The 22,815-nt window shown below is 31.9% G+C and overlaps 2 long non-coding RNA genes across 4 annotated transcripts; one reads left to right on the top strand and one right to left on the bottom strand.

The window, feature by feature from the left end:
• Nucleotides 1–61: 61 nt before the first annotated feature.
• LOC121117647 (uncharacterized) lies at nucleotides 62–20,065 on the bottom strand. 3 transcript variants are annotated; one of them, XR_005864210.2, is made up of 2 exons: nucleotides 19,924–20,065; nucleotides 62–17,807 (listed from the first exon to the last, which is right to left on the bottom strand). It is a non-coding gene; the product is annotated as an uncharacterized lncRNA (long non-coding RNA). The 3 variants fall into 3 exon arrangements; XR_011780192.1 differs by having other exon boundaries at nucleotides 62–8,736; nucleotides 19,924–20,055; XR_011780191.1 differs by having other exon boundaries at nucleotides 5,321–19,866; nucleotides 19,924–20,063.
• Nucleotides 20,066–21,053: 988 nt separating this feature from the next.
• On the top strand, nucleotides 21,054–22,349 carry LOC121117646 (uncharacterized). The gene is made up of 2 exons (XR_005864209.2): nucleotides 21,054–21,191; nucleotides 21,308–22,349. It is a non-coding gene; the product is annotated as an uncharacterized lncRNA (long non-coding RNA).
• Nucleotides 22,350–22,815: the final 466 nt, after the last annotated feature.

Raw genomic sequence — 22,815 nt, 5'->3', positions numbered from 1 at the left:
TTATCTTTAATTTTTATTTTAACGTGCATAAGTGAAGTAATAATAGAACTGCATAACAAAATTCCGGTCCATCCAATGAAAATTAAAGTTTATTTATTAGTGCGGGGAATATAATTGACTCAACCATAAATAAATTGACTCCTAAGTACTGCCAGAAAATAACTCAAAAAATTTTCAAAAATGAAAAATGAAATATTAAGCTTTTTGGAAAAAAAAATTCACAAATTTACAGCTGTTCACAAAAACTTTAGCTATTCATTGACATGTGTCCTTCTAGCTAGTCGGATCTGAACACTTTGGACTACTATGCGTGGGCGTCTTGGAAACAGTGTCCAATAAGCGTGCACATAACATTGACTCCTTCTGGGCTTCTATTCTTAAGGTAGTGCCCAAAATGAACAAAAAGTTTTTTACAAAGGCCTGTGCCAGGGTCATTTTGGATACTGTTGTTGAAGCTGGAGGGGATTGGATTGAGTGATTGACTTCGTTACTGATCCTTACATGTAAGAGGAAAATATTTTTGAATTGCTCCATAAATTTTGGGGAATAAATTGTAATATACATTATCCTTAAATCTTCTGGATTTAAAATCTCTACTCTGTATATTCGATAAACGGATATGGAGTAGTGTTTTGAATAATTATATTTAAAAACATTTGACAAAATCGAATAAATTGCTGACACAGTGCTAAGAAATACAAACTGGCAAAACATAAGAAATTAGTTTAATAACTTTTTGGTGTTAATACATCAAGATTTTGAATTTTTTTCTTCTTCTATATTTCAGAAGCGAAAATAGGCTATCTGTAATGTGCTTTGTATTTTATTAAGTGCAAAACCATGCTATATGGTTTTAACATACAGCGAAGAGAAAAATACCTGTCTGTGCCAAAAGATAAAGCATTAGAAAGGTATCCTGTGTTACATGAGTGGAAATGAGAGGTGTTACATGGAAGCTCTAATTTCCAATTTTATAATATGAGAAAAATTAAAACTATTTTACAATGACTAGCTATTAGATGCAGTGTTGTGCAATCTATATAGTTAGCTTTTAAAAAATATAATTATAAAAATATTTTACTTCAATACCTACATTTACTTGATACTAGTTTACAACATTTTAGTAAACTGTATCATCTTTAAGTACAATAGAATAGTTACATATCCTTAAAATCTAAACTTTATTATACAATTAAAAACAGATTGTACAGTTTAGTGTTGATTTTTAGATATGTTGCCTGCAATAATGTACTATACGGTAAATGTATTTTATAAATTTGGTATTTATAACTGGCATAAATTATTGAAAAACTTCAAAAAATCCAGTGAATAGGTTATGTTAATAATGATATCAAAATTTGAATCTCTTAACTTCAATATTGGGAAAGATATAGTGACCCAAATATTAAAAGTTGAATATACTTATGTCCAGATATCAATTTTTCTCACTGAGTCAACAAAATGTTTTTTTAGAAAAATACCCTTCAAAAAGAAAGGAACTTTTCAAGGAGTTATCAAAAATATGATATTTTATTTCAAAAACAAGGTAATTTAGAAAAAAAGAAATGATTGTTTTATTAAAAAAAAGTTAAGAAAAAAATAAGGCCGCTTTCATTTGAAATTTTCCATCATTGTATTACAAAACTTGAAAATTTATTATATACAGGGTTGCCTAGATAAATCCGGACAAAATTCAAAAGTGTCAAAAAAACAACAATTATTTGTTTGACATTTATGTATTATTTTATTCAGTGTGACTGCGCTCAGCGGCAATCTTATATCGATCCTGGCCCTGAAGCTCTTGCAGGCATTCACCCCATCTGTAGCCGAGATCCTCGTCCACTCCTTCTTCATGGTTGCCTTCAGGCTGTCCATGCTGTTGTAGTGCTTTGAGTAGACCTTCCTCTCAAACTTTCCGTAGAAGAAGTAATCCAAGGGATTGTAATCGGGAGAGTTGGAGGGCCAGGTATTGGGGGTCCAGAAATCGTAAAACTTGGTTCAGATCAAGGTAAATAAAAAAATACAAGGTTAGACAATGATGTAATCGGGGTTTCGACAAAACACGCCGCCATTCATATTCTATGACGTCATTAATACTAGAATTTTCAATTTTATATATATAGTACAGACTATTGTGGAAGAAAAACAGATTTCGACAAAACATGCAACAACTCATCTACTATGACGCCAGTTTAAAAGCGTGATGGAAGTCAAACTTCAGTCGTACACGCTTTATGGTATACCTTGTATTTCTACTAACCTTGGTCCTGATAAACTCTTGGCTGATCTTGAACATCTGGCGAGAAACAGAGTCTTATTGCCACACGTAGGGCTCAAGGACGTTTGCCTACAACCCCGGAAGCACAGTGGACCTCAAGTACCCATATACACAGTAGAATTGACCTTTTCTCTCTTCTTGAAGAAGAATGATTATCATTGTGGCTTGAATGAATAATGCGTCGGCGAAGTTCTGGTGAGGACACTACAACACAAAAGAAGTCTTTGTTCCCGAAGCCTGCGAGTAAAGTTGCTGAAACACACTTGAGACAAGGTTTAACTTTAAAATTTAACAATTTAGGGTCATGGAGTCTTAAATCTTCAATGACATCCTGAAGAAAATTAGGACTTAATTTTAGGTTGTTGGCATTTCTCGAAAGAATATCCGCAGTGTGGTTTAATTTTCCTGAAACATACTAAATCATACAATTAAACTCTGCTACATATGCAAATGTACAGAATTGTCTTGGAGTCCAGGAGGGACTGCGGATGTCTATCGCCGAGACTAAAGGCTTATGATCTGTGAATACTCTAAAATGTTGTCCATCTAATGCCCAGACGAAATGTTTAATGCTTTCCTTAATAGCAATTAATTCCGTATCAAAAGTTGAATATTTCTTTCGCGTTTCAGATAAGGGTTTAGACCGAAATGATAGTGTTTTCCAGCGCCCATTCTCTTTCTGTTCTAGAGCGGCTCCCATTCCAGTATCAGATGCATCTGTTGTAAGGGCTAAAGGTAACGAGTGGTCAGGAATGAAAGTTGAGTACTTGAGGATGAACTGTGTTTTATAACTTGAAATGCTCTTCCACATTCATCATTCCATATTAATTAAAAAATTTCTTTTAAAACTGGAAATAACATCCCCGTCCATTTTGACAAATTTTTGATGAATTGTGAATAGAATTGAGCCATGCCTAAAAATCTCTGTAAATCATCTTTCGATTTTGGAGATGAAATTCTTGCAATAGCTTCAACTTTCGATTTAAGAGGTTTAAAATCCTCCGGTGAAATAGAATGTCCAAGGAACTCAACAGGGTCCCTGAAAAACTTGCATTTTTCAAGAGAAAGTACCAAGCCGGAAGTTTTAAGCTGCAATAAAACTGCATTTATCGACTTCCAATGTTTATCCCTTGTCCGAGAAGCAATCAATATATCATCAAGATACACGAAGACATTTTTAATTCCCCTCAAAACAGAATCGATGAGTCGTTGGAATGTCTGGGCAGTGTTTTTAAGCCCAAACAGCATTTTCAAGTACTCATACAACCCAAATGGCGTAATAATAGCTGTTTTACTGATGGAGTCATCACTCATGGATATTTGATTGCAAGCTCTGTGCAAATCCATTATACTAAAAATTTCATCCATCTTAGGTTCGCCCCGAAATCTCTTAAATTTGGTAGAGGATATCGATCTAGATCTGTCTTGTTGTTTAATTGACAATTATTACCACACATTCTCCAGTCTCCTTTGGCTTTGGGTACTACCTGAATCGCTGATGAAAAATTTGAAGAAGATGGACGAATTATTCCCTTCTCTAGAAGTCCATCAATTTCATTTTTAACAAAATTGAATGTAATATCATCCAGCTTGCGTGATTTTGCAAAGCAGGGAGGACCCTAAGTTTCGATGTGATGTTCAACTCCATGAGATGGTTAAGATTTAGCGAATTTATTATCATCGAAAACTTACGGGTATTGAGATTGAACCCATTGGGCTTCTGATAATTCTGAAATGACGCATGGATCATTAAAAAACATTTTCTTGTTGAATAGATATATATTAATTTTGTAGAAATGAAGAAACTCAGCCCCTAAAATAGGGCGTCTTCTAGATACAGCAATAAATTTCCATCAGAAAGTTTCTAGATTTTCTATTTGCACCCTTAGAGTTTTTGTAACGAGAACTTCTACTGGATTCCCTCCATAACCAAAGATAGGTGGCATTTCAACACGAATGAAATCTTTACAATTCGTCTGGGATATAACGAATACCTGGGTACCCGTATCTACAAGAAAATTAATTGAATTTATATTGTCTTTAATTAATAAGAAATTTGAAGGGTTATTTAATGCCTTGGTCCCATGCAACTGAGGAAAATTTAGTTTTTTTTTAATCAATTAATTTCAAAGACAATCAGGACCAGAGCACACAGTTGCATTCAAACCAAATTTTGAATCATAATAACATACTTTTTTAAATTTTGCAGATGTTGAAGACTTCGAAAAAATTCAACTAGGTCTCTTCTTAATCAAAGACGGGGCAGTGAGAGAAGAAGATGGATCCTCAAGAGTATAGATGGAAGTGTTTGTGACTTCCTTCGCAGCTTTACACATATCTGCTAAATTCTTATTCGTAAGTGTTGATTGTGCCCTAAAATATACATGTTGTTCCTTTGGAGCATTTCTTATTAGTGCCTCTTTAATCAAATTTTCTCGTAAATCCTTTATGTACTCCTTATCCAGAAGATGTTCAACCTGTTCTTTTACCTCCATGCTTGAGAGACGGGAAGTCTCAAGCATCATGTCGACCACTCTTTTTAGTCTTGCCGAAGATGATAGCCCATATCGGACTAATATGGATTTCTTCGCTCCCTGATAAGTGAGATTCTCCTCACTAATAGGAATAATATTAAAAACTTCACCTGGCTGGCCCCATAAGGCTATATTTAACTTTGGTATGACAAATCCCCCTCAATGGAAAATCAAGTTCAATTCTCCAAAACTAGTTCTCAACATCCGAAGAAAAGAACCTAGGAAGGCGGAGTTCCGCAACGACTATTGCTAAACTCGCCTCTTCCGTTTTAAGCGACCATGCCTTTTTTTGGGGAGACACAGGAGGTGAAGTTTGCTTTCGGGGCATATTTCGAATCACGACGGGGTCACCAATCTAAAGTATTTAAAGTTCAAATATCTACTGATTATATTCTAGATAAATAATAATAATAACAAGTAGAAAAAGAAGAAGTGATCAACTTGATCAAATCAAACTTCAACATTAATAACCCTTTTGTAATGAAAACGCTTTCTAATACACAGAATATTACGTAACTCAATATTATATTTTATTAAATTAAAAATATTAACATTATATACAAGTACATATAACACCAAGACTGAAATAATTGAAACTTAATTATTCATAAAAGAATAACACACATATATATATTAATATAATATAAGCATGAAATAACTCGAAGATAATCAAGTGCCGAGTGTTTATTATGGTGTTTCAATGCCCAGTGTATTAAAAAGTTCTTGAGTGAGTTTTGCACTTCACTATTCTCAACTGTAGAGTCATTAGAGAACTCAATAGTATTTATATCTTCAATAATCTCAGGAAAAATACTTTTACTTATTGGTATTCCAATTGTAATCCTATTCTCAAGCTCAGTATCTGCCAATAACAATAAGGAAATAACAACAAGAATTCGGGACTCTAACAATGATGATTCATTGTTAGAGTCCCGAATTCTTGTTGTTTTGGTTCAAGCTGTTCATCGTTGGGTACATTGTTTTCTTGTAGGATTTCTCTTCTCATTCCATTTAGTACAAATTCCATCTGTTAGCAAACCCTCTTCGACTTCTTGCTGTGGCTTGTCTGTCTAACCGCTCCAGACTCATTGCTAGAAAATTTGTAAAAAATTAACTAAAAATAGTAGGTTAGCTTATAAATATAGTTGTAAAAAAATTTTTTTTTTAATAACAACGATACTAATCAATCAAACAATAACAAACAAACTACTGAAGGGAATAAGGGGCTTATTAAAAAAAGAAGCCAAACCACCCAAGGTAATCTCTTGTTGTAAAAAACGTGCTCCATTTACATTCGTTTCCAGATATCTCTAGTCTTTTATTAATATTGAATTATGAATGATGCAGCTAAGGAATAGCTTCAAAGCGACAAATAAATAGTAAGGGCGTTAGATGGTTTGAGTAACCGTAGAATTTTTGTGTACCAAATATGTTTGTTCGTCTATTTGTCTGTGTGTTTTAATCAAAGAAAATAATATATTTAGGGAACAGTATGTTTGCCTGGAAAGAGGTTTAACCCCATTACCTGCACACATACAAACATATATATATATTTATAAACTTACAACCCCAGCTGGGGGAGTGTGCAGAAGTTTATTAAACCGATTAGGATGATTGAAGTTTATTTTGACAATTATTAGAATTAAATTTTATTTACTATCATTAATGTCTGCTAAAGAATTAATTTTGATAATTATCAAAGACGAATGAATCCTACATTATGAGCATTTCTTAAAAATTTTCATTTTCGATATTTTACGTTCTTTTTTTGGATTATTCTTGATTTCAATCAACGGAATGATTAAAAACTGATATTTTTCCCCCTGAAAAATAGTGTAGAAAAAAGTTATTTTAATAATTTGTCCTCTATCTTTCAGATAATCATATAATTATAGGACAAATTTCTAAATTTGTATAGCTACGATTTTCTCCAAATTGCCTGCTCAAATCGAAAAATATATGCCAGATTTGAATTCAACATAAAAGAATGAGTAAACTACAATAGTTTTTAGCAAATGCGCAATCGAGCAGTATATACTTGTGTAATCGTTTGGTATGTCATATCATCGATTTTGGGTTAGATACGTTAATAATTATGATACAAAGTTATAATAACTTAGTTTTTTTGTTATTTTCATAACCGTGAAACAACGTCATGATAACTTAATTATGATCGATCAATGTTATTATTGAGTTGTTTTATGGTTAAAAAAATAACAAATCTATTCCTTATATTTATAACCTTGAGTCAATGTAAATATAACGTTAGTTTCTGGTAAAGTTATAACCAACCTTTATTTAACCATATTCTTTCGTTAATATTACGTTATGTGTTGGCTCGGTGAACCTTGAGAGCAATGTCTTGCAGTGGGCTAACCTGACCTCCTTCTGTTTATCCGTCAACAGATGACGCACAGACAACTTGTAAGAGGTCATACCGAGCTCCGTCAATGCCTTTTAGACGGTGCTGTGAGCCACACCCTTCCTCTTGGTCATTGTTGTCTGATTCAAGGATGGATCGCGGTCACGGTCCTCTTCAGGCCTGCCAGAAGCCTAGGAGTGACTTAACAATCCCTTCTGACACTGTGCAGGGATCTTTCTTCCTTTTTCTCATTTTTGAGCATGGTGTAGATCTCGTAGACAGTGCTCCTGGCTTATCATTTAAGCTTGATTAAATATTAAACACAAGACTGCAACTTCTTAATTGAGACACTCTTATGTGAACTTAGTGCAAGGGTACCAGTGTTATTATCAATTGAATTTTGTCCAGATTTATCCAGGCAACCCTTTAATATATATTTTTTTTTTTTTTAATATATAATAAAACAACTCTAATTATGGTGTCATTACATTGAATCTAATTTATATCTAAGTAAGTCGAAGTGGTGCAAAAAGTTAAGTTTACGTACTGAACTTGTCAAGAATTTCATTCAAGTAAAGGAGAAAAAAGACATCCCATTATATTTGATAAAATTTGATATTTTAATAATATAAATAATATAAATTAATAGTGTGTAGACGTCGGCAAAAATATGTACACTGTATGTATCTATGTATGTATTCAAGTGGCATCACATTTCAAAACGAGGCATATGCATACATATTTGTTTCAGTGTTTCATTTTACAGCCTACATACACATTTAATAGGCTTCAAATTAAAGTATGTATTTGATAATTATATAAATACAAAATATTGTGCAATTAACTGTCTTGTAAAACATTTCCAGAAAAGGATTCTCGAGTAGTTTTTGAGTCCTCATATCAGTACTTAATGAGTCGCTAGACTACACGATGAAGTCCTGCTACCAAGTCTTTTTTGAGTAGGAAATTTGAATATAGCTGCTTTGATCTTGGTTCAGGAGAACAAGACTATGGAGGATTGAGATTTAGAAGAGGTCAATATCTTCAAAAATTGGGCTGAAAAACTTTCCTCACTAGTCCAAGTCCTTGTATATTTTCATCGAGCCCAAATCGAGTCCTTGAATATTTGCATATATTCCAGTTTATTGTAAATCTCATATTGTGACTAATGCTTGTTTGTCAATTCTTATTTAGTACTGAAGACTACCGTCCAGTGCAGCTCTAAAACTTATAAAGTTCGGTCTTTGAGGACGTCACTCAACACTATTTTTTTTTAAATCAGTTCTAACACTGACAGTCCGACGGAATGATAGAACTGGACACTTACCTATCAGTTCCAATTCAAGTCTCGAGTCTTTGATTGTGAGATCAAGTTAATTTGCAAGTCTCCAAAATATGGACTCAAGTCCAAGTCGAGTTTCAAGTCTCGAGTCTCCTCCTCTATCAAAAACCAAGACAAATCTCCGAAACCACTATGACTTTCACAATGTCTTTCAAGAAATTTCCTTTAAGATATTATCCTTTTCAGCAAGAGCTCTTTTATTATATAGGGACAGAAAATCCTGAAAAATATAAATTCAATAAGGCGCTTGAATAATTTGAAATAAATAAAATTGTAGATTCATTGTTATACTTCTTTCCTAGAAAATAAAAAGACAATTAATTATTACAGAGACATTGAAACTCAAACGAATTTGGAAAAAATATAAAAAAGATTCGCTTCATATACATTGTATAATATATTAAGAAATTATGACTAGGTAGATTTGCCAGTAAGGAATTTGCAGATTACATAACAAAAATTACTTCATTTTCTTGAGTTAAAATAGATTAGAAAAACAAAATAAATAAGGTGTTTCAAAAGTAAAAAAAAACTACTAATAGTATGTCTTATATTTACAAAATAAAGGAAAACAAATGGTTAAAAACTATTTTATAAATAAATAAATCACTCACAATATAATGGCTGATGACATAAGTAACGTAAGTAGTACGTAGGTGGTATTGGTAGGCATATATAAGTACTTAAATGTTCAAATCAACACTATTCATAACTTATTTTTCCTCAGCAATATATCCCATATTGTGTTTAAATAAGGATCATTGTTAAAATAATTAAACCAAAAGCACAAATTTAGATGCATACAAAGGTTTAAAAACTAAATTAAAATAGCAACAGCTGACATGAAATCATAGAATAACAGCACCATCAAGTAAGACCTTGTGACTCTCAATATTCACGATTAGGAATTTCAACATAGTCGGAATCCTCGTGAGCTTAAATCAAAAAGCAAGTATATGTTGGCAAAACAGATTTGACAGATTAAATATATGTTGATAGAGATCACCAATAATGTAAATCCGGTGTATTTTTTTAGCTGGCCCATTAATTTTGTAATTGATAGTATAAAGAAGAAATTTTCTTTTCCTTAGCAGTTTTCATTATTATTTAATTGCTGAGTAGTGATCATCCTTACCTTAATAAATTTGATTATATTCAAAACCTGTTTGAACGTTCGTGTGTACGCATAAAAGCCGGAGTGTAACCCTGAGAATTTGTTGCGGAGTTATAATTTGACTCAGAGTAGAATTGGGGATCAATATCGGAGTAGTTCTAGTAAATGTCCTCGTTTTTATCCTTTTCTCCTTTCTTTCTTGTCACAGCTGATTGTATCTGATCTAATAAAACGTCATGAGTATTATTCTTTCTCTCCTCCAAAACATTCTTCAAATTGTTACCATGTTGATTTTCGGTTTCTTTTTTTAGTATGCCCATTCTACATAGGATTCTCATCATTGGAGATCACCATAAAAACTATAGTGCTCCTCGCTCGCAAATACCTTCGAATTCTTAAAATAGAGAGATGTAATTAATAAGAGCACTAATATCTTGTAGGTTACCAGCATATACATATTTTAATTGTATGCTCGCGAGGATTTTGACAATTTTCATATCCCTATGCACAATACTCCCTTCATTGTATCTTTCAATTTTTCTTCAATAAGAAAAAGAGAAAAATGGCCCAAAATCAGTTGATAGTTAGCCAATTTCTCCAACCTATGAGACTATCCTTTATCACAGCTTAACAAGAGTTTATTTCCTTATTCAGTTAATTAATATTTATGCCAATAATAAGGGGTATGAGTAATGAGTATTAGAAAAAACGACAAACAACAAATTTAAAATGTGGCATTTTATATATTAAAAAGAAAACACTGTGATGAACTATTAACAATAACCCGGCGTTCCCTCACGAAAATATTCATTAAATGAATACTAAACGGTCAATTGTTGTTTTTTCTATTTCTTTACACCGTATTGGTATTTTTTTGCATTGATTGGTTGAATTTTAATGAGTTCGTATTAAGTTGTAAATATTTTGGAACAATGATTGAATTATAGTTTTCTATTATTGAGTAATTAACTAACTACCAACTGATTGGGTACTTTTTTAAGACATTCTTTATGAGCTCATAAACATGAAGAAATGGATGGATTTGTGTCTATTTTGGATAGGCAAATTTTAATAAAGGTTTCAAAATGTTCCTTCCTGATGACGAGGTAGAGTTTTAGTGTTATATTATACATACATATATAAATCAAAGACATATTACTGTATAACTGATTGTATACATAGTTTGACGGGTAGTAAACTAGATTTACGACATTTGTTATTTCTTTGACATTTGACCAATTATAATTAACTTGTTTAAATTAAAAGGAAATACTGCTTGCTTTCCAAATTTACTGCGTTGCATACATACAATAATTATACATTGTGAGGCTTCAAAAATGAATAATGTATTTTTCTTTTTAAGCTTATTTATGTATGTTGAATTTAGATATTCATTAATATTTTCAAGTGCTTTCAAAATGATAGTTAAGCTACATCGATATAATTATCCAAAACCACAACGAGTTTAATTTATCAAAAAATAATCGATTTATGCATACTTATATTTTTGCCTCCTTCTAACCACACCCTTAACTTTGACGAATCGAAAATTTTTGCTGAAAACCAAATAATACAAATGCATTTATGGTATACGGATGGATACAAAGCATAAAATATAGGCCTATTAAATTTGATTGAAAAATGAAATATTTGCACTTACTGAGCTAATAACTGGATGTATTCTATTTTGATTCATTTAGACAGACACTTTTGTTGGTATATTAAGTAAATATGTCACAATATAAGATGTGGTGTGTCAAAACAAAAGCAATCTTGATAGTGAGCAATTTAGTGGTTTACTTCATAAAAGCCCGATTGTTTCATTTATTTAACTGTTCAGTTGTTTATGAGCTTCACATCCAAATTTCTTTGATGGTTTCAGAAGAATATTAGCTATTGTCTAGAACCTTTATTTTATACCAAGGTATATGATACTTTATTTTGTTCCGATAAGGCCTTCCAAATTAAATTTATTTCATCTTTTTTCTATAAATGATCAATAATTTGTTAGAATGTTAAGTGCCGTTTGCCGAATTTCCGAATGATCTATCAAAATAATTTATTATTAGAAAAGTAAGATAATTATTATTAGGTTATAAATGTAAATGTCTCACTTAACTGGAAAATCATCCCGGCATGTTTTGTTTTAATTGGTTACTTATATTCATTTTAACATATTTGAAAATTAAATACGGGCATCATGATTATAATCTACAGCAGTGATTTTTAACTTGGGCATTGTAGAGCTATAGCGCTCTGCGAAGTTATCAAAGTTATGAACAAATTTCTTTTACGAAAAGAAAGGTCATCAAAAAAAAAATTATTATTTAAAAAAATTATATACCTAAATAATTGGACAAAAATAGATGATCCCCTCCTCAAAAAAATACGCTTTTGAGTGATAAAAAGCTTGGGAGTCATTCATCTACACGCTTAAAAGTTGCTTCATTATGGAGTATCATAGAAAAAGGAACTTACTTGTGCAAAATGGCATCCATTAGAAGGAATATGCACTCAAACACACATAAAAATCTCATTAAATGAACCCCGTATATGCACTTTATGTGTAACCCGAAACCAAAAGCATTACTCAAAAATAGTTCAGCATTAATTCAGAGTGGATCTAAGTTCTATATTATGTACATAGTTTGTTTGCAACTCGCCCTATTAATGCACATATATACATATTATAAAAGGCTTTTAGAATTAATTGACCCCTCCCCTTCTAAATAATAGGGGGTTAGTGCAAACAGGTTAAAAGACTAATTTCTGGTCCTCAAGAATTGTAAATACATGTACAATTAGTGATGTAAATCGTATTTATTTTTTAGCTAGCCCGTTTTTTTCTATTTGGCAAACTAAAGAATTAATTTTCTTTTTCTCAGTTGTAGTAATTATAATTTAACTCCTTAGTGGTGAACTTTTATTCCACTACATTCAAATCTTTAAAAACTGATTGAACATTTGTGTATACTCATGAACGGCGGAGACTAACAACCCTGAGGATTTGTTATAGAGTTATAATTCTAAGTCCTTGTTGGACTTCAAGTAGAATTGATGATCGACATCGGAGTAATTCTTTTCAATACCCTTGTTTCTTTCCTTCTCCCCCTCCTTCCTTGTTACAAATGATTTTAGCTTATCAAATGAAACGTAATGACAGCTCTCCTTCAAAAAAATTCTTCAATAATCATGGTTACCATGTTGAGTTTTTTTAACATGCCCAAAATACACACGATCTTCGTCACTATCCACAATAGTAATGCACGATTTGGCTTTTTCTTAGGCCGTGGGTCCCACATCTTTTGAATGATCTAAACCGACGCGCAACATGTTATCTAAATTGACTACTATAGGAAATTTGACAAAAACTCATATTAACTTTTTTCTCGCCCAATATACTATACTTTTCGAGTTCAATGTACTGAATACAAATTTAGAAGTTTATTTACGAAATTGATCATAAACGTATATGACAACTAGGCCTTATTTATTCCGTGCAGTCTTAGGACCGATCCCTCAGAATGTTGGTCTTTAGGACTGTCGGTACAAGAACTAATAAAAAAACAAAGAAGAAATAAAGTTGAATGACATCATCAAGGGCCAAACTTGATAAGTTGTAGGACTGATCTGGACCGAATCGAGACTGAACTAGAAGGGACTGTAAGTTCAGTCAGTTCTAAATAAGGACGGACTCAACATAAGAACAACTTGTCCCAGAAATCGTAGAACCCGCTGACATGAGCCGTTACCCTTCAATGTTAATTACTAAAAAAAAATCATCCAAAAAATTCAAGATGAGAAAGGGTGGATTTGCTCCAATAGGATTGTATCTGACCTGAGAGCCCTGGAATAAGGACACCCATTTAGTAAGAAATATGGCGTTTAAAGGTATTAAAAAAACTTAATTACTAATTGATGTGCGAGCTGATTTTCAATGAATTTGATTGTTGAAAATACAAAAACCTGACCCAAGCTAAACGTTAATCCGTACATCCCCAATGCAATAAAAAATATGCACAATCCTATAAATCAATTTCACATGCATTTTGACTCATAATCGTGTGTCATACATGGGCATATATACGAGTATTTTGACGAAAATAATAATTTATAGACTTGCCTAAAAAAATCAGATAAAGGTGAAGCGAACGTATGTATGTATCTTTTTTGTGTTGGGTTTCGGTCTGTAAATTGTAAACCTATTTGAGACCTTTATAATTTTAACTATTTCGGTCCAACATTGGTCTGGACTGGCTCCGATGTAAAGTCTAAAAAATACTGCTTGAATTGGAAATACAACTTTTTTTTTCTTTTTTGAATACAATTTGAGGGAAAAAATGACTTTTTTTTTAGGTCCACATAAATTTCAGTCCAGATCGGTTTAGAATAAATCATTTAAGACCGAACCGAAAAAAAATCGCCTCAACACTAGTATGTATACAATGAAACTTTTAAAAGTATGAACTCATTATTTATTATCTTCTAAAAATAAATGCCTCCAAAATAAAAACCTACTTTGGTCCATAATCTATGAGAATTATAATTCATAGTTATAGTTGTAAAAAATATGATCTATCGGTATGTAAAAAAGCAACAAAGAAGCAGAAAATTAACATGGTTACCCTGAAAAATGTTTGGGAAGAGAGCAGCTTTTAGCTATCATGAAGTTTCATTAAACTTGGTGCAAGCTGCAATGAGAGGCCGAGGAAATAAATAGACACAAATCCAACCCCATATCTAGTAAAGACATACACAGTAATTACTCTAATGTCGATCCTTTCTACTCTGACTTCAACAAGGTCTTACAGTTATAACTCCCCAATGGCTCTTCATTATGACTCTAAATCATTCATTTGCACACGTAATATTGATGACTGATAATTGATTACTTAGTTGTTCTCTCTTCAAGAATTAAATAACAATGATAACAGCTGATCAAAACTGATCAAGTTGCAACTACAAAAAAGTATCAAACTTCTTTGAGGTCATATTTTTTTATAAAGCTGATCATCATTATAGGCATAGAGAAGTTAAATAAAATGGGGGTGGGATTCAAATTATGTCCGAATATTTGTGACATTTTCTTAATTTGAACAAAAATTTCGTCTTATTTTTTTCAAAGAAGAACTAAATATAAGTTTATTATTACCCTTTTTTAAGAAGAAAATGTTTTTTCAAAAGTCCTTTTTTCATACTTTTTTAGTAATATTTATGACATAAGGATTTTTTAAAGATAATCTTTTTATATTTCATTTTTGAAACAAAGGCCAAGCCTCCTAATAAGTGATTCATAAATTGTGTTTTATTTCTTTACATTTTTAGTTGTAAAAAGTATTTCTTTCGATTTATGTTTAGCAAATAGGAGGCCCCACGTTTTCTATGTCGACATATGTAGATTGTATGTGCGTTCAGTAAAATTTCTCAAGGAAAAGAAAAACTGTTTCTTTAATAAAGCAAGGATAAAAGTAGTTGTCTCACTAAACCTTTCAACTCTGTTTTACTCTTCCTTTCCTCCTCTCTACGATTTAAAATGCATAATACGTGCATTCTTTAACAATTATTTGCCATTCGCTATAGGGATAATTTTATTTTTTTGCAAATTACTCTCTTTCTCTACCTCTACAAAAAAAAACATATTATTCCTTACTCCAAGGTCAATAAATTAAAAGAATAATAATAATGAATTAATAAGACCTGGAATAATGCTTCGTTTTGTTTATCAGAATGATAAAACGCACAAATTGAAGATAATTTCTTGCACAAATGACTTTTTAATAATAATTATTGGTCGTACGAAAGGGGAACAAAAAAAAAGTTTAATTAATTTATTTTCTATTTTCCTAATCTTTGAATATATAATTTGACACATCTATTTGTGAGAAACGAAGACATAAAAGTATATGCAAACAATATATTACCCTTGATGTGACTTTTATGCTTACATAAGTCATGATGATATAATTTATTATTTGTTAATGTTATAGTTTGATTGATATTAAATTCCATTTTTTTGACAAATATTAATTATTAGAGTAGATTTGCACGTCGTTGCCCGGGAAATTAAGAAATTAAAATGAATTAAGAATTATTCTGCTTAATATAAACAAAAATAAAGATTGTAAAATTTAACAATTATTCTCGCTGCATTTTGGGGTTGGACAACACCCCTTTATTTATTAGGAGATAGGTTAGGTTTTCCTGGCGTTGTCGGAGACATTAAGAAATACAAATTAATTCTTAACTTCTTTTTTTTTTTAAACGATTATAAGGTTCAGAGAAGAAACAATATTCTGGTTGAACTATTGTTCTCTCATCTTTCATATCATTGTGAAAAATCCTTTGTTTTATTCTCTCTTCTTCTTTTTTTCTCTAAACAATATAATCTCCTTTCAAAAAGTGAGTAAATATACATAACAACATGCAGCGAGAACCATTTTTTAAATTTTACTGTCTTTATTTTTGTTTTATATCAAAAAGTGGTTTGTTAGTCAAATACATTAGTTTTTAGAAAAATGCTATTTTAAGATCACCATGGTCTTGAATGCCAAAAAAAAATGTTACTCGAACCATCTCTTGAGCCTTAAAAACCTACATGAAAAATTTCAAAATAATCTATCCTTTGATTTGGCCGTGATTCTTGGACTTGTACAAACAGACATAACTTTTTTTTGACATACTGTTTGAAAATGTATAAATATAAAAGTATTTTTTTAGTACTTACGAAACCTCAGAGCCTGATAAATTGATGATTAAATCGGACAGCCGCTGAGACACAGAAATATAGCTCCTTTACAAAGAAGGGGAGACAGAGAATTTGAATGAGAAAAAGGACTCATTCACTCAGACTCCCACAAAATCCTTGCTATTTTCAAAGGAAGCTCTACCCCTGTGTTCTAATGGCCATCACGTATAGATTTCCGTTTTTGTTTAGGGCAGTAACGTTGATAAAATTATGCTGATAGGAATATATGCTATATATATATAACAACGATTATAAATGCATTTTTATTCGTGCTATTAAACGCTACATAACTTGTTTTTTGGAGATAGTCCTATATAATATTCGTTTGATGGCATGACAATTGCATAAAAACATAAATAAGCAGCATTTTTCCTCATTATAACAATGGGCATGTCTGGAAGAGAATATCATGGTCGGAGGAGAGGCAGGGAGAGAGAAGAAAATGTGGAATGAACTTCATTAAAAAAGATATCTAAGATATATACAGTAATACCTTGAGATACGAGTATTTGAACTGAGTTGGCGACCCGACGCAATTCGCTTCAAGTGCATTTTTTTAAATTGTTTCTTATGGCATAAATTACTTTAACTTAAAAGCTCCATTTATGAACCAATTAAGCTCGAAAGTCAAGGAATTACTATACATACATCATAATTAATATACTTCTAGGGATCCTACCCCTTTTACGACTTCATCCCATCCTTTTACCCCCTAAACCATATGCTATCTGCATTTCAATCCCTATTAAAATAAATAGCAAATATACGACCAACCCTCCATTCTTTTAACAATCATTCTAATTAATTTAACTTATTGACGTAGGTATTAGTGATGTATCTGACTTCTCTTGACGTCATCACATGTCATACCTATGGCGAAACAATCAGGCTAAGTATCTATTTTAATTGAAAAATGTTTTTATTTTGATATTATAATTTTGATGATTCGTAGAGCTCATCATTACTTTCCAATTCCAACTTGAAAGTCGCATTACTCAACAACCACTCTAAATAACCTTAACATTCATTTATAAATTTGGTCCATCTATTAATTTTGTTTTTCAATAATAATAATTATTAATATACATATCAATGATATCGTTATTTTCTAGCTAGCTTACTTCGAAAAAAATAGGGAGAGGAATCCTCATTCTCTACACTCAAAATGAAGGAGGGAAACGGTAGCTCAAAGAAGACGAATTTTAGATAGAATTTACGTTTTTCACTTACTATATACATAATGTTATTTTTTTAGCTTGAATCACATCATATATTAGTAAAAGAAATACGCATTTTGTTTTAACACATTGTAGTAAAACGAAAACAACAACTAATTGAAGATGTGGAAGAGTAGCTCGAAAATGATAGTTACTTGTTGCTAGGTTATAATAAAAATAACAACTAAGTCTAGTAACTCTAAAAGTCGTGCGCCCTATCAGAAAAAAAAAATTACGACTGTTTTTTATTATTATTATTATTTTGCGTTATTACATAGTATTAAAAAACGAGTATCACCATTGTATGTTCATAGACACAAATATATTTTGCATTTTTTTTTTTTTTTGTTATTGTTCAACTACTCAGATAAAGGGTTTCCATATACTTACATATACATAAATAGGTAACGCCGTGTCATAGTTACATATTTTCAAGGTTATTTAACAACAAGATATGTATTATGTTATAATAAGTATTAATAAGAAGGGCAGATAAGTAACAATTTATATTGTCTTCCTCATTCAATAATATACGTAGTCTCCATTAAGAACTTATATCTCCTTCCTTACGTAAAGAAAAGAATTATAAATATGTATTACTATTAATGTAGATTGTAGAGAGAAACGAGCGGCCTCAGATGACTATTACGTAAGAACTCAAAAATGAAGGATCTTCATCATCAAGTTACATATCCTCATGGACCCTTTAATTTTGTTGAGGAGTTTCTCTCATCAATTGCTCATATCCAAACATATTTCAATACCAAATTCAGAGCATTGACACAATTACATATATTCTTCTTCAACGCATATGAAAACAATTATCCGATATCCAAATTAACACATAGCGGCACACTTCCATATTACTTCATTAGGCCATTTCTGCGTCTATTAAATAATAATGTACTCCTACAATATGGAATGAACTTGAGAACAATGAAATGAAGGAGTGTGTTTACGTAAATAACCAGTCTTATGCTCCTTCTGGACGGGTGACAAGGATGAGGACAATAAGTACCTATAGAATTTGTGGTAGATTGGTATATCAAATGAAATTAAGGCAAGCTATGACGTATTTTGTCCATAGGAAGATGAGATCCACGAATACATAAATCCTCATGAACGACATCTCTTAAAGCAGCAGTAGTCTCATGACGTAATAATGTGTACATAAACATAAGTAGTAACTTGTAGTCAATCGTTGAATCATAATAATCATGTATAAATATTTAAGAGAAGAAATTCCAAATTAGTATTACTCATCAACGTCACATCCATTAGAATGAATTGATATGCTGGAGTAAGGGACTCACGCCCTATGAAAAGAAGTTCTTTCAATCCCATTCTTGCCACTGTGTGTTTTCTCTTGAGGAAATTAATGATAGAGGATTACGTAGTAGGTAGTAGTAAAGTAAGTATCATGATGTATTGAGGCTCTTTAGGTTGTCTGCTTCGTTTTTATTTCGATGAGGCCATGTTTTAGTAGTATATAAGTAAAGAAGGATATCGTCCTTCCTTTTTTTCCTTCTCTTATCCCCCTTTTCTTCTTCTTTTTTCATTGTGGCCTCTCTTCTCCCCCCTTCTTTTTCATTCCCTTTTCTTGTTCCTTTTTATTTTTTAATGAAAGCTGCTGCGCTTACTATATTATATTGCTGTTGCAATTCTCCCCCTTCTTCTTCCTTTTTTCTGAATGAAGACTACGAATAGTGGAAAAAGTCAATGTCAAGGTTAGATATTACATATATGTATATGTATCTATAATAAATCCTTTTCCCCTTTTTTCGCAAAAAACGAAACGAAAAGAAGAAAAACTCCTTTTTAAAGAAAAGGTCAAATCTCCGTATTAATGAGGGTAATATGTATGTAAGGAATAGGATAGAATGACATGCAACGACTCACAAGACGTCATTATTTTGCAAGAACTGTTCAAAAGATATTTTTGGACTTGCTTTCTCACTCCAAACCTTATTTTACAAATCTCTAGAAGTAAAAGAAGCAAAAAGGCCTCCTCTTGTATGTGTGGTGCTTACCCCTTTTTTGGAGTCAATATTAATTTCTAAGCCTCCACAATGAGGGTCCTCTCCGAAGTAGACAGATGACTTAGACACTCTCCGCTAGGCAGTGCAGTTAGTAGTTGTATTCTAAGGATAATGTGCCCACAACCAGCTAATCACACTGCCAGACGGCAAGAACATCAAGATGATTTGGAGGAGTCATTTTCGTGTGGGGGAGGGGTAAACAATTTTGAGGAGCTTTTATACGTATTTTACTCTTCTTTTGAAGTAAGATATGACATTAGTATTAGTACAAGTAGTAGAAAGAAGGACTTACCATTTCCATTGACAGATATATATTCTAGACTCCTTAAGAAGAATGGAGAAAAATAGAGTGAGAGACGAATAATTAATAAACTGATCCTGAAGTATGACGTGTGTGAAACTCTGTAAATGCACTGACATATTAAGTCGTCGACGTTGTTTTACTGTTCAATGTATGTTTTGTTTTGTTTTCTGTTCAATTTGGAAGTTATTCTCTTACTATGCCTAGTTTTACTATATTACAGCGAAGAGAACGAGAATAAAAACAACAAAAAAGGCCTAGCTTCTCTTTATTATTATTGTTATTATTATTATGCTTATAGGAAGTAGATTTCGTTCTAGTGAAATTTCGTTTCTAAATAATGTTCTCACTGCCTCTCCCCCCCCCCTCCTTCAGGCAGCCGAGTGCTGCTTCTTTTCCTAGTATAATAGTGCTGTGTAGTTGTATTTTAGAGAGCGTGTTTTCTTCTTCTTTTACTTATTTTTATTATTATTATTGACGTCTAGGCCTTAAAAAATTGCAGCTGATTTTACATTTCCCCCTTTTTTTGCGTGGGCAGATTCATTCGACAGCGGCCATGACCATGGCCGTCAAATTCGAAGCAGCAGGAGGGAAAGAGGGCCCCTTGTCTCTAACATTATATGTATAGAATAAAAAGGTCTTTTACCAAAAAAAAAAAAAAAAAAAAAGGAAGAATAACTAAGTAAAAGTGGCTTTCTTCAATACTATGTATATAGCTATATACCTACTCTGCCTACTCCTAACCCCTCAGAGAGGGGAAGAGAGGCGTGCACTATTTGAATGAATGCAGAGGGAATGTTTCCATCCGCATTTCACCACCATTAGCAAGACTATGACGATTATTACAATATTTTCAGAAACGTAATTTCAGAGCTTTCGCTTTTTATATGAAAAAAAAAAAGACTAGGCCTAACAAAGGGCTTATTTACTACATAGAAGCAGGGGAGGGGGTTCTAGAACAAATCAAGGGAGAACCCAGATCAGAGGAAAAGAACAAAATAACTATACATTTTATTCAATATGTAGATGAAGTAGTTAGCTATCGTACGTATATCGTATCGTATATACATATATGAATATGTAGCCTCTAGACACAGGCCATAGTAATTTGTTCATTATCACTCAGGTACGTACGTACAATGGGAAGAAAGAGAGAGAGAGAGAAGAAGGGAAGAGAAAATGAAAAAAGAAAATTGCATAAGAACTCTCCTTTACTGGGCCCCACGGCACACAGGCACCACTCCTATCACTTTTTTTCAGTATTACTTATTAAAAATATATAAAGCTGTTTTTTTATTTATAAGAAAAGAAAATATGATTTAAAATTTCTTCATCCTTTTTTTTTTTTTTTTTTTTTTTTTTTTCTGGGAAAAAGTTCCAAAGCACACACCACACCAACACTTTTTAAACAACACAAAGCATGGATCAAAAGGAACTAAAGAAATATGAATAATTCAGAGTCATTTCTCCCAATGTAATTCGCGGAAAAAATTGAGTGTTTCACGTGATCGTTTTTGTTCAACAACACTTGCGTTTTTTTTAATACGTATCTTTTCTTTTTCTTCTCCGTCAATGATCCTTCCTTTGAAGGGGAAAAAAGGAACTACGCATAACAATATGGGTATATTTTAAACTTATATATTATTCTGCGAATGTCTACATATTTTTTGTCAAAATCTTCCCGATATCCGCACGCCTGCAATGTAGTCACAGGCCTGTGAAAGCAGTAAACTGCTCAATAAATATATAATAAGTCTACAAAGTAGTATATAATTAAATTATCTTTTGGTGAAAACGATTTTGAAATATATGATAACAATCATTGTTTGAATCACAGGGTAAAAAAGAGAAAAGTACCAATAATTTTTTGAGAATACACGAATACACTCAGTAGTGTGTAAATGACTTTTTTCAGATGAGAAATTTCTCGATGAAGAAGAACAAAAATGGCTCGCATGAAACCTCTCCTCTCCTCTGCTACCCAACTACTTTTTCTTCTGTTATTTTTTTTTTTTTTTTTTTTTTTTACGTCTTCGAGCTTCTTTTTTGCCATTTTTATTTTTACTTTTTACGTAACATATTCTACAATCTAAATACATCGTCCTAGAAACATTATATACACTACATAGAAAAGTTTTGATGATACTTTTATATTTTTATTTGAATAGAAAAGAAAAGAAGAAAAAACAAACAAACGAGTGCGCGTGTATGTGTTGCTTCTCTGTCTAAGAAATGATGATGACTCGGATCATATTGATGATCTCAAATTCTGTAAAGAGGAAGATGGATGAAACGTCATTCTACAGACACCACTTTTAATATTGTAGATATATATTTTATTGCCTTTTTAGAAAGAAGCTAAGACCTTAAGGCAACTTGTCTATGCAAAAATAATAATTATAAATATATTGTCTGTGTTCGTGTTGTCTGCGTAAATGCAAATTTTAATTGGCAGGGACGACATGGAATAATAATTACATCATTTTTTCCTATCCCTACCAAGTCATTTTTAAATTTTTCTTAGGTCAAAATATTACATATAAAGAGCCCACAAGAGTCTCCTATCATAGGTTCGCCTAAAAAGGCGACAAAATAGAAGAAATAGTAATGAAAAAAAAATTAATACCTATTTACGCAACCTCAATATAAAAAACCAGGGATATGACGTTTGTAGAGGACGAAGAGATAAGAATATTTTTTTATCGACATAAATCCCATCCCTCACAATTATACAATACAAGACGGACCGATAGCAATAAAAATTTTTAGAACCTATCATAATATAATTTTAATATTTTTTTTCTCCATTGATATGTTTGTCACAATGGGTGACCAACCGTCCTTGTCTTGTCGAGATAGATATTTAATTATAAATTCATTTTT

The sequence above is a fragment of the Lepeophtheirus salmonis genome, chromosome 5 (genome assembly GCF_016086655.4).
Source record: "Lepeophtheirus salmonis chromosome 5, UVic_Lsal_1.4, whole genome shotgun sequence".
Lineage (NCBI taxonomy): Eukaryota > Metazoa > Arthropoda > Copepoda > Siphonostomatoida > Caligidae > Lepeophtheirus > Lepeophtheirus salmonis.
The sequence above is the reverse complement of the archived record's forward strand: the minus strand, read 5'-3'. Positions and strand labels throughout refer to the sequence as shown.